The sequence below is a fragment of the Schistocerca piceifrons genome, chromosome 6 (assembly GCF_021461385.2).
Source record: "Schistocerca piceifrons isolate TAMUIC-IGC-003096 chromosome 6, iqSchPice1.1, whole genome shotgun sequence".
NCBI classification, from domain to species: Eukaryota; Metazoa; Arthropoda; class Insecta; order Orthoptera; family Acrididae; genus Schistocerca; species Schistocerca piceifrons.
Window position 1 is genome coordinate 242,791,737 of NC_060143.1, and position 18,182 is coordinate 242,809,918.

Sequence of the window (18,182 nt, forward strand, 5' to 3'; positions counted from 1 at the left end):
AGTAGTACGGACGAGACAGTAAATTCTTTGAGATGGTCACCACGTCGGTGTGGGCTACCGTGAGCTTCGCCATTCAGAAGGATCGTGTCGGTGTATTCTGCGAACGTATCCTCACCCATGCTGCTCTAACACTTACACTCGTGAATGACGCTCGACCAGGTCAGAGTCGTAGGATAGAGGTCAACTGACATCAGCCTGTGGTATCGATAGCAATGATGCCACGGCGTAGGTGCAAGTTCATAAGTTGGCACTACGAGACGCCGACGACAGCGCCCTCTAGCCGGCGGTGTGGAGCTCTACGAGCGTCGCTCCGGATTCAGACCATTTGATTCCGAGGAGACGACCTAGCAACATTGTTTCGATTGCACAGTGGGCGAACCACTACTTGTACGCAAAGTTAAGCTGATTTTACTTCACATTGCAGTACCGAGAGATTTTCACCTTTTCCTGCTCCTACTCACTTCCTACATTCGGCCTACCCTTCAGTTTACAGGAGCAAACCCACGCGCCCCCTTCCAGGCGGGATACAAAAAGCCGATACGACGTAAACACCCTCCCACCATGACCTAACTAGTAACCATGTTTTCAAACAGCTGTAGCACGAAAATGGTACGTTACCGGCCATGGTCTTCTGTTCAGATGTTGTGTACTCGCTTCCCTCTACGAGTCCTAGGAACTTGTAATGGGAATTACCGAATACCCTGTACGAAAAGTGGTTAAGGGTGGGTAAAATTACAGGTAAGTGACGTACGGGCCCTCCACGTCTCCTCACAGAACGTGGAGGATGTAGGCGCCGTCTGTGTGGCTATCTGCCGGAGATCTGGCCACAGAGTGCATTGCTGATGTAGGCACGGGAGTTTCAGAGCGTACCGTTCTGCTTAAGACGGAGAACATGGGGCTCTGCAGTAAAAGTCCTGTAGTTGTTCCGATGTTGACACAATGACGTCTTCTGTTTACGATAGCACTGGACAGGGGATCATCGAGATTTGACCTTGGGTTAATGGAAACGTGTCGTCCAATAGGGTGGACTAAGTTTCCTATTACATCAGATCTATGATCGCGTACGTGTAAGTCGTCATGCAGGCTAACGGTTTCTCGAAACATGCACGTCACGACGGATACCCCGTTGGGATCATTATTACGATGGACGTGTATTAGCAGTCAAACGCAGCATGACAGCAGTAGATTACGCGAACATTATTACGGTTCACCTGCACCACGACAGTGAAGGCGTCTTCCAACAGGACAACCGTCCGTGTCCCAAGACATGAACCGTGCTTCAGACGAGCAAGATAATGAACTCACGTTGATGTCTTGGTCACAAAGATCTGAATTATATGTACTCGTATCATATCTAGGACGCTATCGGGTGCCAGTTCCACACCTGCCAACACCATGCCATGATTTACCAGAACTTCGTGACCTGTGAGTAGGTATCTGGTGTCGCATACTATCAGAAGCACCAGTCAAATCCACGGCATGCAGAATCGCTGCGTTACTGCTTCTCACACGTGGAGTAGCGCGCTATTAAGCAGACGATCTCAATCTTTCATCAATTTCCTCATTGACACATATCCAGGTGTGTTATATCCAATCAAATTATCTGAATCATTGCAACAAGACTGTGTCCATAAATTGCATCTCTGTAGAATCGGTGTTCGTTGTAGAATACCAACCTTTCTCTCTACTCCAGATCATATTTGCGACGAATACATGACTGTAGAATTGCGAGACCACTAGAGGGACAGCAGAACGCCCCTAGTACCTATCCGAGGGTGTGCAATAGGACTGTTTGAGGTCTTCCTGAAATGGTTATGGATCCAGCTGGTGGATGACTGCTCCACTGTTTAATACTGTTTGCAGGTACATTGAATAAAATGCTATTTGATAGTTTCTTATCTCTCAGTGGTGTCAGACATGGTCATGTTGGGTTTCTATGACAGTCTCACAGAACTGTTCAGCTCCATCGACTAGGATGGTATTGAGTCTACAGGCAGGATTCATCTTTATGAGGTTAATTCCGTGAGGAATTTCTTCCATTGGTACGGAATACGTAAACGTAAAGTGAAGTTCTTGAGTTAAGCGTTCGTCCACTGTACTAAATCACTTTAGGTAATGGGTCAGTTCTTGCTGCTTAAGGGACTCGTACTTTAACGTGTGATAAAACTCTAGGTTTCTGCCATAAAAGTCTAACTTTCATTGCTCCTGAACACTATAATTGTCTTTGAAGGTGCATTGGTTACCGTCGATTTCCTTGAGATGTCAGTAATGCGCCCCAAGAATATGATACAAGTGACCTTTGGCGATTATGACTCCTCGTTAGATGCCGTAGAAGTTTAATACTCTGAAACAGAATCGTTGTTTTGCGAAAAACAATGTTTAATCCCCGTTAAGGTAAATGTTTGGGAAATATCGATCACTCTTTCAACGTTAAAATTGACCATCGTTGTTTTAGAAGGCAAACGAGGCTAGGTTTAACGTCTCGCCAATGTGAAGATCATTAGTCGTTGGAGACTAGCAAAGTTACTAGGGAATGTCGAAAAAAGCGGTTGTGGTCTGTTCAAGGATCCTTTCTGACATTCACACGTAGTTTTGAAGAAACAGCATAAAATGTGATAACGAATGGGCGAATTTGAATTCGGATGCTATCAACCGAACATCAGTAGCATGCCCGCATGTAAATAAAATCAACAACTAAAACAAAGCCAAAGGCCTCTCCTACATGCGAGTTTATGCTGACAATTCTGTTGTGAACAGCCACCGCCAGGCTGATGGCTGTCGTTTTTATGCAATCGATTAAAGTTACATAAGCATTCCTAGATGATCCAAACTTAATTTGTTAGTCTATGTCATATATGAGAGTGTAACAGGTTCCGAACACATTATCATGGAACGTAAATTAATTACTGGAATGACAGCTGTCGTGGGTAGTTGACATTTAAAGATTGGTTTCATCACAGTATTATCACGTTGTCATGTACGTCTTGTGCAGTATACGTTTATTTTGAAATGTCCATGTCGAAGAAGTATCCGTGTGTGCAACCAGAAAAAGGGCAATCAAATGAAAATGAGACCATGGAAAAAAGTAAGTTAACTGATTAATGTTTCAAAGGTAATCACTATAACTGTTAATACGTTTATCCCACTGTGACAAATACCGGTCAGTGCCTCATGGAAAAATGTTTGCAGCTGCCATTATTGTAACCAGGCCTGTACTTCTTTGCCCGAAGCAAATCTAAGGCCACAAATATCTTTCTCCAAGGTTCCAAAAATTTGGGAATTGTATGGGTAGAGATTGGGACGGACGATGTGTAAGGGCTTCCCAGGGAAATTCTCTCGCCGCGCGGGATTAGCCGAGCAGCCTAAGGCGCAGTCATGGACTGTGTCGCCTGGTACCGGCGGAGGTTCGAGTCCTCCCTCGGGCGTGGGTGTGTGTGTTTGTCCATAGTATAATTTAGGTTAAGTAGTGTGTAAGCTTCGGGACTGATGACCTTAGCAGTTAAGTCCCATAATATTTCACACCCATTTGAACATTTGAAACACTCTCAGCGTAGTTGACTCAATATTGGCAACATGTACGTTGGTCTACTACGCTGAAGAAGTTTCTCGGGAAAGCCCTTACACATCCTCCAGACGGTTCTAATGTATCCCCATGCGATTTCCATGTTCTTGGAGCCCCGAAGAAAGACTTTCGTGGCTGTCGATTTTCTTCGGACGAAGAGATGCTCGCCTGCGTGCAATGGAGTTTACGTAAGTAACCGTAAATATTTTGCCATGAAGGCACGATAGTCTTGCCTCACAGTCGAATGAACGTATGAAAACTTATGACGATTGCTTTTGAAATAATAAGAAATTTACTTACTTTTTCCACTTGTCTCCTTTTAATTTCACTGCCCCTTATACATCTGTTAACAGACCAACTGTACTCGACTGAAAGTCATAGCTACTTTGTGAAAATGAAGTGCTTCGAGGCAACGTTGTGATGCATCATATCGTTATACACCGTGATATCTTCCACCGTGTACAAACCCTAGGGACTGATCGATGAGCCCGAGCGGTTCTAGGCGCTTCAGTCTGGAACCGCGCGACCGCCACAGTCGCAGGCTCGAATCCTGCCTCGGACATGGATGTGTGTGATGTCCATAGGTTAGTTACGTTTAAGTAGTTCTAAGTTCTAGGGGACTGATGACCTCAGATGTTAAGTCCCATAGTGCTCAGAGTCATTTGAACCATTTGACTGATCGAACAAGTAAGGTGTGATGAACTTATGTACGGAAGTGCACGGTTTCCATGCAGGAGACCATTTATTCAATCATACTTCGTTACAGAGACTGCGGTCTAATATGCGCTGTACCATGCAGTCACAGTTAAAGTATGCAGGGTTACCTCCTAGAGGGTGGTACTGTTCCTCGTACCCCATGTCCTAGCGCCCTCTCCTGCCGTAGTCATAGGTAATGTTGAGTCCGATCCACTTCTCATGCTGATCACCTTGTAGTGGATGTGATACAGCGTTGTACACAATGGTTCCATATTCGAATAGAGAGCTTGCCGACATGGTATTTACTTGAGGAAAGGCAAATGGCAACGGGCAGCGTACAGCAAGGTTGTAATACGAGACCAATCCCCACCGACAACAGACATAGCTTTCAGTATCTGCAACAGTGTTTCGCTTTTTGTCTGAGACGGGGTCGTTTCAGCGAGCAGGGAATCACGAAGGACGTATCCGAAATGTTCGGCCACCAGACTTGGAGGAAAATGTGATTAACACTGTGGAAGGCGACCGCCGTGTCAGTACCAGGTACTTGGTCCGCCAGTACAGGGCAAGCCGGACGACAGTGTGCAACATTCTCCATGATAATTGTTACTACCCTTATCACTTATAGCGTGTCCATGGTTTACTAGCGCAGGCTTTGCAAATCGGGAGCAGTTTTGTTACTGGTTTCTTCACCAGGCAACCGCGATTCCGGTGTATGTGTCATCTATCTTATTCACAGATGAGGCCACCTTTACGCGGAGTGGTATCTTCAGCTTTCGTTACAGTCATCTGTGGGGTAGTATGCAGACCACGCTTGCTATGTTAACAGCGAATAAATAGCATCGGAGCAGTCACAATGTGTGGGTCGGGATAGTTGGAAACCGTACTTTGGAACGATTCTTCCTTCCACGTCTCCTAACAGACCGGAACTATCGGCGTTTCATGGGGGTGACATTGCCTCCCTGTTGGAAGGTGTGCCACTGATGATTCGAGCCGGCCGTGGTGGTCTAGCGGTTCTAGGCGCCCAGTCCGGAACCGCGCGACTGCTACGGTCGCAGGTTCGAATCCTGCCTCGGGCATGGATGTGTGTGATGTCCTTAGGTTAGTTAGGTTTAATTAGTTCTAAGTTCTAGGGGACTGATGACCACAGCTGTTAAGTCCCACAGTGCTCAGAGCCATTTGAACCATTTGATGATTCGAAGGGTCATGTGGGTGCTTGTTGATGGTGCTCCATCCCACTTCGCCTTTAACGTCCGGACGAATCTCAGTCGTTTCTTCCCTGGCCGATAGGTCGGACGAGGGTATCCAGCTGCATGGTCTGCTCGTTCACCGGGATCTCAACCCGCGTGAATTCTGGTTATGGCCCCATTCTAAGGTACCGTGTAAGCAGAGCCATTCCAGATGTGGAGACACTGTAGCAGTGTATTAAGGCTGCGTTTGACACTGTTTGGATCCAGTCTGGCCGAAGTGATCGGGTGAAACAGGATAGGATACGGCACGCACACGCATGCGTTGAGGCACATGGAAACCATTTTCAACAAAATGGCTCTGAGCACTATGCGACTTAACGTCTGAGGTCATCAGTCGCCTAGAACTTAAAACTAATTAAACCTAACTAACCTAAGGACATCACACACATCCATGCCCGAGGCAGGATTCGAACCTGCGACCGGAGCGATCACGCGGTTCCAGACTCAAGCGCCTAGAGCCGCACGGCCACACCGGCCGGCCCCATTTTAAACACACTGTAGCTGTGGCTGCATGGTGTAGCGCGTATTAGACCGCAGTCTCTGTGACGATGTATGACTGAAGAAATGGTCTCTAGCATGGAAACCATGCATTTAAGGACGTAAGTTCATTTGACCATTTTTATTCCGTATCCTCTCATCGTTTAATCCGTAGATTTCGTACACGGTGGAAAAAATTACACCGTAGACGTTCAGCCTAATTGTATTCGAGCCAAACCTTTTCAAAAGGTACAGTGTTTAAATGCCTCATAATGAAGTAGTAGATACAAGAAGAAACACAGCTTCATGACGAATATATCTACACAATTAACGTCTACAATGTGATGAATATTCCAGTCAATGCAAAAGTGAGACATTGCGAATGGCCATCCACCCAGAAGCATGTTTCTCAGCAGTAATTCTGAACTTCGTAAGAGCAGGATTACAAAAAATGGTTCAAATGGCTCTGAGCAGTATAGGACTTAACAACTGAGGTCATCAGTCCCATAGAACTAAGAACTACAAGATTTTAAACATGGCTGAAACAGCAACTGTTCAAATTCTTCACGGTAAATGATGACAGCCGAAACAGTCGCAGGATAAAGATTTATTAAAATTCTTGACCACGGCTTCGGTATGTATAAATATACCTTCATCAGAAGTAAAATACCTAAAATATCATCCTTCAATGGAGATTAATAAAACAATTGTGCCAAAGACGTCGTCAGTAGTTAGTGATGCTAAGCTGTGTTCACATCGACCCTCTGTCCATAATCATGTTGTATAAATGGAGATGATGTTTTAACTACTGACTATGCCTTTGGCACAATTGTTTTGTTAATCTCCTTTCCAGGATGTAATTTTAGGTATTTTACTTCTGATGGAGGTATATTTATATATACCGAAACCGTGGTCAAGAATTTTAATAAATCTATATCCAGCAACTGTTTTGGCTGTCATTATTTACCGTGAAGACTTAGAACTACTTAAACCTTACTAACCTAAGGACATCATACACAGCCATGCCCGAGGCGGGATTCGAACCTGCGACCGTAGCGGTCGCGCTGTTCGGACTGAAGCGCCTAGAACCGCTCGGCCACAGGGGCCAGCTGCAGGATTACAAAAGAGCCTAAAACTTCTGGGACGATGGATTTTCAGGAGGATATTGGGACCTCGAAGAAAAGGAATTGGTTAACACATAAGGCAAGGGAACCAAAACCTCTATAACCAAATGCAGAAAGTCTTCGATACAATCAAGAAGACGAGCCAGTTCTTCGGACTTAACCTTAGACTGGAAAACAGAATGTTGTCACATCAGTTTCCTGTCAACAACAGAAGCAATCTTCGCTGCATCAAAGAGGTACAGTGGCATCTGGAAGAAATGGGAGTACCGGATACAGAGATTTACAACAGTGTAACTTTGAGATAAAATATCAGACTGCCATTGGTTTCCATAATTTAAATAGACTGGATAAAATCAGCATGGGCAGAGAAACGAAGAAGGTTGCCAAGTATTAGAACAAAATAACAATGTACAAGAATAAATACCAGGGGAATCGAAACTGATCGGAATAAAGGTTGTTCTCAGATGACTAAAACGAATAGAAGATAAAACACGGTTGTGCGGAGGAAAAATCGTATAAAGATGTCAGTAACAGAATATTCCGCTGATGATGTTTCCAAGCTCCAGTGATACGAAAGCAATAAGCTTAGGCTAGGCGCAGCTATTGGCCACTGTCAGACGTCTACCTGACATTATTTTAGAGAAATTACAATTCTATGGTATAAACGGAACAGCATATGAGTGGTTTAAGTCAAATCCACAGAACAGGAAGCAAAAAGTCTCTTTATATGCTTCAAGTGATTCATAGGAGTTTGTCACTTCATCTAACTGGGGTGAAATTACATTAGGTGTTCGATCATGGGTCCCCTCCTGTTCTTGATATATGTGAATGACCTCCCTGCTTACGTGAAACAGGATGCTGAACTGACACTGTTTGTTGATGATAGAAGTATAATTATTAATCCAGTAAAAGAAAGTCCGATAGAAAATGATACAAATAAGGTCTCTGGAAAAGTTATTAATTGGTTTTCTGCGAATGGGCTTGCTCTGAACGTTGAAAAAACACGGTACATCCAATTTTCTGCTGTTAAAAGTATGATTCCTTCAATAAACATAACACATCAAAAGAGGTCAGTAGCCAGGTTAGAGCAGACTAAGTATTTGAGTGTACATGTAGATGAGAATCTTAATTGGAAAATTCATATTTTGGATCTCCTAAAGCGACTAGGTTCAGCAACTTTTGCAATTAGAATAATTTCCAATTTTGAGGATGTAGAAATTAGTAAGCTAACATACTTTGCATACTTGCACTATCTGATGCCATACGGAATAATATTCTGGGGCACCTCAACACTTAGGCAAAAGGTATTCACTGCTCAAAAGAAAGTAGTTAGAATAATGTGTGGGGTTCATAGTCGCCCATCTTGTAAGCATCTGTTTAAAAGGTTAGGAATTATTACAACTGCTTCACAGTATATTCACTCAGTAATGAAATTTTTTCTCAACAACATGGATCAGTTTAAAATCAACAGCGACATTCATGATTACAATACCAGAAAAAAGAAACACCTACACTATCCTGTACTTAACCTATCTTTGGCACAGAAAGGGGGTAAAATATGCCGCTACAAAACTTTTTGATAAATTACCAGAAAAAATAAAATGTCTGACAGACAGCAGTAATAGTTTCAAAAACAAATTGAAATCATACCTCCTTGACAACTCCTTCTATACCATAGGTGAATTCTTGAATATGAGTAAATAAAACTGGAGATATCGTATATGCATTTGTGCCATTTAAGGGAATGGGATAGATTATATAAATATTTAGGTATATTATTATAATGTAAACAAAAAAAAAGGAAAAATAAACTTGTTTCCTGTGCGCATTTATTGTGTGTTTGACACGTTCCACATCATAACGGTTTTTCCGTGCTATTGATCAATGGAACACGTAACTAACTAACTAACTAACCTGCGCTCTGCGTCGTGGCCGACCGCTTCTTCGTGCCTGTTGCGCGCCTGCTGCTGGCGTGACGGAGACTCCGCAGCATCGGAGCGCGCACTGGATGACGTCACCGTCGGCGCCGGACCGCCGCCGCTCGCCGGCGATGCGACGCTGGAGGCTGCCGCGTCCATACCGTGTGTCTCATCAGGGGCACCGACCACCAGCGGCGTCCACTCGACGTCGACCCATCCGCTGGGTGCAACAGGTTGACCGAGGCGGTCACAGCCGCGTGCCTTCAGTTACTACACACTTGCAACCCTGCAGCGTTACTTACAGAACTGAGTCTTTGTCGCAAGAACCGGATCCTTCCGAAACGAACCTGATGTCGCACTATTGAGACTGAAGCTATTTAGGGAGCCCTAAGGGCTCTTAAATCAACTGTTCACATACTTATATCTGTTGGAAACATTTCTTACTGATTTACTGTGCAGTTAGTAACAGGTCTACCGTGCACCGTCCCTCCCTCACATAACCAGCACTCTCGCAGCAGCCGTCAACAGGTGTGTGTCCGGGTCACGTGCCTCAGTCCGATTTCGGTCATCAGTCTGGAGCATTCAACATGTGGCACTGTCGAACACAAGTCGAGACCCTTGAGAAATCGCCTCTGCATGCGATTAATCCTTTAAAGAGCGGGCTTCAAACGAGCAGCTCCCAGTTAAATGCACATCCCGTTGCCACTGGCGATGAAGCGAGCGGTGCCGCTGGTGGTTCCCGTCTCTTCTGCTGCTAATGAAGTTGGCCCCACTACACCCCGGTGTTCTCGCCGCGGTGACGTACGGCTGTCCAGCGCATTCATGAATTATTTTTCTCTCCGGGGCTTCAATTTTCACACCGCTCACTGGCGCTTCCAACCATGCCACCTCCAGCGGTAATTTCCATCGGCGAGCGTCCCTTCCTGGGCTGGAACGGGGCCAATCACCAGGCGGGGCTGCGTCTAATAAAAATAAATATATATATCACACATACACGTACGTATATATACACACGCGCGCTTGCTTGCTTTGGGGAGGTTGGAAGGGATTGTGATGGTTCGGCTCTCTGCGGGTGGGGCAGCTCGTTAATTTTATAGCCGTACGTGACGCTAATTCGCAAAACATACGTGTCAGGCCGCGGACATCAGATTAGCGATTCTGTTTGTTGTCAGTAATAAACTGCATTCCGCGGATGTCCATGGTGAGGAATTCTGCCCCGGCGACGATTCATTTCTAGACCCATAAAACCTGCGCACCCTCCTGAAATATAGATGTTTTACGATTTATTTAGTACACCAAGGGCGAGAAAAAAAATGACCGCAGAAATTCTCTCTCTTCTCTCGTGTATACGTGAATACACAGAGAGAAATATCCATCTCACCAAAATATATTTACGCAGTGTGGCTCTTAACTACGTTAACACATGACGGCAGTTACTTGCGATTCGTGTCGTATGAGTGATGGGCCAGCAGCGCGTAGGGAATTAATGATCAATTTACTGCGTTATAATGGCGACTGCTTCGAATTTTGGGCGAATAATAGCATTCAGTGGTGGCGCGCAGTTGTCTACAGGGAATGCCAGCAAGAAATATTTTAATTTTGATGTGTTCTGCGTTTTGCAAAGAGAGTGATGTAATAAGTAAAAATGTTTGTGAAGCCGGTAGTATTTTCGTGCTTTGTTTGTCATTCATCGTCTAGAAAAATGTTACTTCTGTTATGAAATGATTCACTGAAACAGTCCATTGTTACAAACTATTATTTCTATGAAATACACGTACATTGTTGTTTAAAGAAGAGAGTTAAAAACTGACATCTGCCAAGCAGCAGACTTATAGCAGATTTTGGATTATAATTTCAGTAGGTCGGTTCTAACATTTATGCTGTACTTCATGAAATAGTCAAATGTTACTGAAATCTAGTTTTGGGATCAAACATGTCACATACATTTCCTATTGAAAATTTATGAGCAGGCAGTACACAACAGTGAAAATTGACAAAAATGATGCTAATATTAATTTTTCGAGGATATTACCTCTCATAATTGATTTAAGGCAAAAACTGTATACCCACGCATCTTATTAATAAAAGAAGTTACTTTTTTGTGACTACGGTTTCCAGTAAACTAAATGAATAAATATTTTGGAATACTTATTATTACTCTTTATTTTCCTGCATAGCGTTAGCGGTAAGATCCGAGGATTGGTGAAGGCTGTAAAAATGCACTTTATGTAATCTGCCACAAAACTATCAGACAATAAAAACGGAGAAAGGAATTTTTAGTGTTCATCTATTCGCCTTTCCAACATCATTTTACCAATTATCTGTGTTCAGACGCTCTCATTCGATAATAATTGATAGTAATACCGGGTAACACAGAAAAACACAAAAATCTTCAATGTCGATATTTCATTGTTACTGAACTAGTGCTAATAACAATAATTGCTTAGCACCTGAAGTTAATTGAAGTTAATATCATTCATTTATGTGAAAGACTGCCATACCTTTACTGAGCAAAGTGAGCAGACTCATTTTTCGAAGTTTGTTGGAGGAATTATAACAATGTGAGCAACTGTGATGTCGGCTTTTCAGTAGCAGTTCACACAACTGATGGTACGTAAACAACTAGTCTTTATTCGCTTGGCTCGTTATCCTTCACTTGTCAAGGATATATTGTACAGACTGTGATTCGTAAGATAATTCCCAATAAACCTTCAAAATAACTGAATTACTTCAATGTCTCAATGGATTAATCACATATCAAAAGACTTGTCTTTTTGTGTAGACTAAATTGTCGTAAATCTAATTTCAGACATTTGAATCAATGTGTGACAATTCATTTGTGTCTTTAGCAGAAATACACGTATTTGTGCAATAGTACAGACAACTCTGAAAGGGAAATATCCTGCTAATATCATCTGCATTCATATGATCTATGTTCCGCGGCATGACTACGTAAGTGTTTCAGAAATGGAAATGATACTGGTGATAACAGAATATTACTTCAAATACATCATTGGTTTCCTCTACAACTCACGTTCAAAATAGTCACCTAAAACTTCACGCCGTTTACATGTTACCAGTTTGACTAAGTGCGTACATTCTCGTTTAATGAACGAATGTGTAATATTCCATCGCTTCAATACTTTGTCTCTGTACACTGGTACCTAAACAGTTGCACAAATCCTATCCTATTATTGTCAGGTCGGATTGTGCGCACGTTCAAAACATCACGGTGGCAAAGATCTTTAGTTTGAAATAGACATATTTCGGAGACCACTGAAGTAGATCGTGTAGTTATATGAGGTTTTGGTACAGTATGCCCAGTAATATCGCTCGTAACTACTGTCTGTTTCATCATAAAATTTCCTGCACAAAATTAGAAGCATGGCTTAGTAACTACGAAATACCATGCTAAATGCTTGTTCATGTTAGTGCTACAGAAAGTACTGACGTCAAAAGACTGACAAGTATGCAACGAAATCTTTAATTGATGTAATATGTAAGGTAGCTACGCAGAACAGTGTGTGCCGCAGATGACTTTGTCAGCAAGGTAAATAGCGCAGTAACCACTTGTCAGAAGCTAACTTACGATATGACTGGAACCGTGCTGTCGGCTAGAAGATCACCCGGAGAATTATGACACCGCCTGTGAACCCGGCGACAGCGGCGTGGCGTGCAGGCGTGGGCCCGAACGGCAACTAGTCTGACGTGACGTGCGGCAGGCGGCGTGGCGGCGCCGCGACTGGAGCCTCCAGCTGCCGGCATGGTCGGACTGCGCCCGCTGGAGGGGGAGGGATGAGCGCTGCAGGGGAGGGGGTGTGGGGGCGGGGGAGGACGCGACGCGGCAGGCGTGGTCGCGGGCGCGCTCACATGTGCCACGGCCGGTCGGCGCAAAGTCCTGCTGTCCGGCTGTCTGACGTATACACATACGCGGGGAAACGCTATCGTCTGACGTCCTAATCGGTTGGCAGTAGGACATCCTTCATGGTAACAACAGGTAGACCTCGACTCTGAGAGGTGGTGGGAAACCGGTCAGCCACAGCCAAAAATTCAGATAATCAGAGGGCTACGAAAATTCACAGGGACAGTACACATATACACGTATCTCAAACATAAAATCCAACATTGTGTGATGTAATTAATATACAGGGTGGTCCACTGATCGTGACTGCGCCAAAAATCTCACGAAATAAGCGTCAAACGAAAAAAACTACAAAGAACGAAACGTGTCTAGCTTGAAGGGGGAAACCAGATGGCGCTATGGTTGGCCCGCTACATGGCGCTGCCATTGGTCAAACGGATATCAACTGCGTTTTTTTTAAAATAGGAACCCCCAATTTTTTATACATATTCGTGTAGTATGTAAAGAAATATGAATTTTTTAGATGGACCGCTTTTTTCGCTTTGTGATAGATGGTCCGGTAATAGTCACAAACATATGGATCACAATTTTAGACGAACAATTGGTAACAGGTAGGTTTTCTTTTTTTGTTTTGTTTTAATCAAATGGTTCAAATGGTTCTGAGCGCTATGGGACTTAACTTCTGACGTCATCAGTCCCCTAGAACTTAGAACTACTTGAACCTAACTAATCTAAGGACACACCCATGCTCGAGGCAGGATTCGAACCTGCGATCGTAGCGGTCGCGCGGTTCCAGACTGTAGCGCCTAGGACCGTTCCACTACCCCGGCCGGCTTAGGTTTTTTAAATTAAAATACAGGACGTAGGTACGTTTGAACGTTTTATTTCGGTTGTTCCAATGTGATACATGTACCTTTCTGAACTTATCATTTATGAGAGCGGATGCTGTTACAGCGTGATTACCTTTAAGTACCACACTAATGCAATATATGCTCAAAATGATGTCAGTCAACCTCAGTACATTTTGCAACACGTGTAACGACTTTCCTCTCAACAGCGAGTAGTTCGCCTTCCGTAATGTTCGCACATGCATTGACAACGCGCTGATACATGTTGTCAGGCGTTGTCGGTGGATCACGATAGCAAATATCCTTCAACTTTCCACACAGAAAGAAATCCGGGGACGTCAGATCTGGTGAACGTGCCGGCCATGGTATGGTGCTTCCCGGCGGGGTCAGGGATGTTCTCTGTCTCGAGATGACTGGGTGTTGTGTGCTGTCCTTAGGTTAGTTAGGTTTAAGTAGTTCTAAGTTCTAGGGGACTGATGACCATAGATGTTAAGTCCCACAGTGCTCAGAGACATTTGAACATTTTTGTATGGTGCTTCCACGACCAATCCACCTGTCATGAAATATGCTATTCAATACCGCTTCAACCGCACGCGAGCTATGTTCCGGAGATCCATCATGTAGGAAGTACATCGCCATTCTGTCATGCAGTGAAACATCTTATAGTAACATCGGTAGAATATTACGTACGAAATCAACATACATTGCAACATTGATTGCCATCGATAAAATGGGACCAATTATCCTTCCTCCCGTAATGCCGCACCATACATTAACCCGTCAAGATCGCTGACGTTCCACTTGTCGCAGCCATCGTGGATTTTCCGTTGCCCAATAGCGCATATTATGCCGGGTTACGTTACCGCTGTTGGTGAATGACGCTTCGTCGAATTGGACGCGTGCAAGAAATTTCTCTTGTGACCAGTGGTAGAACTGTACACGACGTTCGAAATCATCGCTAAGCAATTCCTGGTGCATAGAAATATGGTACGGGTGCAATCGATGTTGATGTAGCATTCTCAGAACCGATGTTTTTGAGTTTTCCTATTCTCGCGCAATTTGTCTGCTAGTGATGTGCGGATTAGCCGCGACAGCAGCTAAAACACCTACTTGGGCATCATCATTTGTTGCAGCTCGTGGTTGACGTTTCACATGTGGCTGGACACTTCCTGTTTCCTTAAATAACGTAACTATCCGGCGAACGGTCCGGACACTTGGATGATGTCGTCCAGGATACCGAGCAGCATACATAGCACACGACCGTTGGGCATTTTGATCACAATAGCCATACATCAACATGATATCGACCTTTTCCGCAATTGATAAATGGTCCATTTTAACACGGATAATGTATCACGAAGCAAATATCGTCCGCACTGGCGGAATGTTACGTGATCCTACGTACTTATACGTTTGAGACTATTACAGCGCCATCTATCACAAACCGAAAAAAGTGGTCCAACTAAAACATTCATATTTCTTTACGTACTATACGAATATGTAATAAAAATGGGGGTTCCTATTCAAAAAATCGCAGTTGATATCCGTTTGACCTACGGCAGCGCCGTCTAGCGGGCCAACCATAGCGCCATCTGGTTTCCCCCTTCAAGCTTTGTAATTTTTCGTTCGATGCTTATTTCGTGAGATATTTGGCCCGGTCACTATCAATGGACCACGCTGTATACACTTCCCAAAAAATATTAGTTCCAGTGGAAAGGTATCGCTTATTTTTATCCAATGATGGTAGATGTCGCCAGAGGATAGTAGATCTACTGGTAATGGTTTCAGTATTGTCTGCCAAGAGATGGTGTACTAGTATGGCTACCAGAGCGTCATCTGTAATATTGAATGTTCACAGCCAGAAGGCTCAGTGTAGAGCAAATGTGTGAAGCAAACAGGCAACCATTCTACAGAGATCACTAATGCTTTCTAGTCATGTGCGTTTGACAGGGGACAAATTCTGGCCTTCCGAGTGGCCGGATAGTCATTCGGAGACTTGCCACACAAGTTGGGCGTGCTGCGTCAACAGTGAAACGGTACTGGTATCAGTGGTCTCGTGAATATTCCCACACCTGTAGACAAGGGTCTGACGTTCACGCAGCACAGTCGCAATGCAGAATAATCGTCTTGTAAGGGCAGCAGTCGCAGATTGTACAGCTACCAGAGGACAGGTAAGAGGGCATGTGAGCCCAGAAGTCTCAACACCAACTGTTATGAAACAGCTATTAGCAGTTGGATTACGGGCATGCTCATCTCTAACCCGTCATCCACTCACGCCATAGCATCGATGTGCAAGGCTCGACTGATGCCGTCAGAAATCACTTGGATTCGCGCGCCGTGGTCTTCAGCGATGAAAGCAGATTCAGCCTGCACGCAAGTGATGATCGTTTGCACGTACAATGAAGACCTGATGAGAGCTGTCTTGTAGTGTGCATACGTCCGAAACACACTGGTGTCACCCCAGGTGTTATGGCCTGGGGTGTGAAAAACTTCAACTATAATTCATCTTTGGAGGGGTGCTAACCAGCTCTCGGTACGTGGAAAATCTTTTTAGACCCCCATTTTCCAGTTCTAGTAGCAGGAAGTCATGTGGTACTTCTACAGGATAATGCTCGTCCACACCAATGCTCATGAAACTCAACGTGGTCTGCAAGACATGCAACACCTACCTTGGCCAGCATTATGTCCTGACTTGCCTCCAGTCGAGCACAAGTGGGATATAATGAGAGAAGCGACCCGTGCGACTCGTCAACCAAACAACTCTCGCAGAACTACGTGAACTGTTCGAGCAGGCGTGGCGTAACGTATCCCAGGACAATATTCGCCTTACGTACGATGGACTGGATATCAGAGTCAGCGCCTGCATTGGCGCTCTTGGAGGCTACACTATATGCTTATGTAGATGTCTTATCATTGGTCGTTGTCGCTTGTGTTATTGATCGGTAACTGTAATCATCTCATGTATATTCACTGTTGCAACAATAAATCTTGAGTGAATTGGAAACATCTAAAAGCGTGGGCTAATTTTATTTTCCGGCAGTGTATTTACCTGAAACGACTCCAGATACCATAGGAAAAGACTGGGATGATAGTGTGCTTCTGTAGTACCCACGTACTTCTCTCCACAACCAGGCAGAATCAGACAAATTTTTGGTGTTCGTACCGGTTTGTGAGCATCCTTGGATAATTTTACGTTATCCTGTATCTTGCAGTTGGTTTCGTAGAGTACTGTGATGTTCTGTTTTTCTTGAGTTTTTCCTGTGCTATCAGTAACGTCGTTAAGGACAGACAAGAAAACTTCCGATTTCGCAGGAACTAGTGCATCGCTATGATTTTTGCGTGGCGGTCTTAACGCTCTTTTTACGTCAGCGGACGAATTACCAATCTCGAGCAATGAATTGGTGAGATGTTTCAGTTCCGTTTCAAATAGCTCTGGTTCGCAAATGTTCCTTTCTCTGTCGGCCGACGATTTTACGATGCCTCGCTTTTAGTGTGGGTCGAGGTTCGATTCCCTGTGTATGTAACCATCTGTGTGTGTGGGTTATCAGTATACTGTGTGTCCTAAGCTACCATTTTCTTTCTTTAAAACTGGGACACGAAGAAAATTTAATGTTCTGCCTGCCTCCTCCTCCATGGCAAACTGAGTATTCGGATTCATCCCGTTGAGATGCTTCGACAGCACAAGGCCAACTGTACGAGGTTGGCGATTGACAGATCAGCTGTTACGCTACAGGCTTTGTAGCCAGAAGATCACCACATTCAGTTTGATACGCTTCGAATGCTGACATCCACAAACGGATGCCATTAAAAGCTATAGAGAAAGGCCACAGACATTGTTAAACACCCCAGAAATTTCAATAAGAAGGACGGGCACGTGAAACTGAATGACATTTGGTTCCCGGTGCTGAAGAAGATGTGTATCGGTAATCTACCTTGCGGTGGCAGCAACAGCTAACAACGGCAACCGACATAGATGTCTTGTGCTCGTGTATTCGAAACATGTGGCGTCACACCATTGTGCGGGAACACGAGTAAAGGGAAATTTGCTGCAGTAAGTAGCGAGCCAGGGTGTGAATCGAGCAGTCAAAGAAACTAAGGTACTCCTTGAAAATGTCTTCAGCTGGTGGGGACAAAACATTTGGTTGCATTGCCAAATCGGTTCGACCATTGCATAATAGCCCAGATTATTTTATTATCTGTGACATTTATGGCCATGAGACCCGCCAGGTTAGCTGCGAGCGCTAATGCGCTGCTTCCTGGACTCGGGTAGGCGCGCCGGCACCATATCGAATCTGCCCGGCGGATTAACGACGAGGGCGACCAGCCTGGCTGTGGTTTTTAGGCGGTTTTCCACATCCCACTAGGTGAATACCTGGCTGGTCCCCAAGTTCCGCCTCAGTTACACGACTTGCAGACATTTGAAAACCTTTGCACTGTTCCATGATAG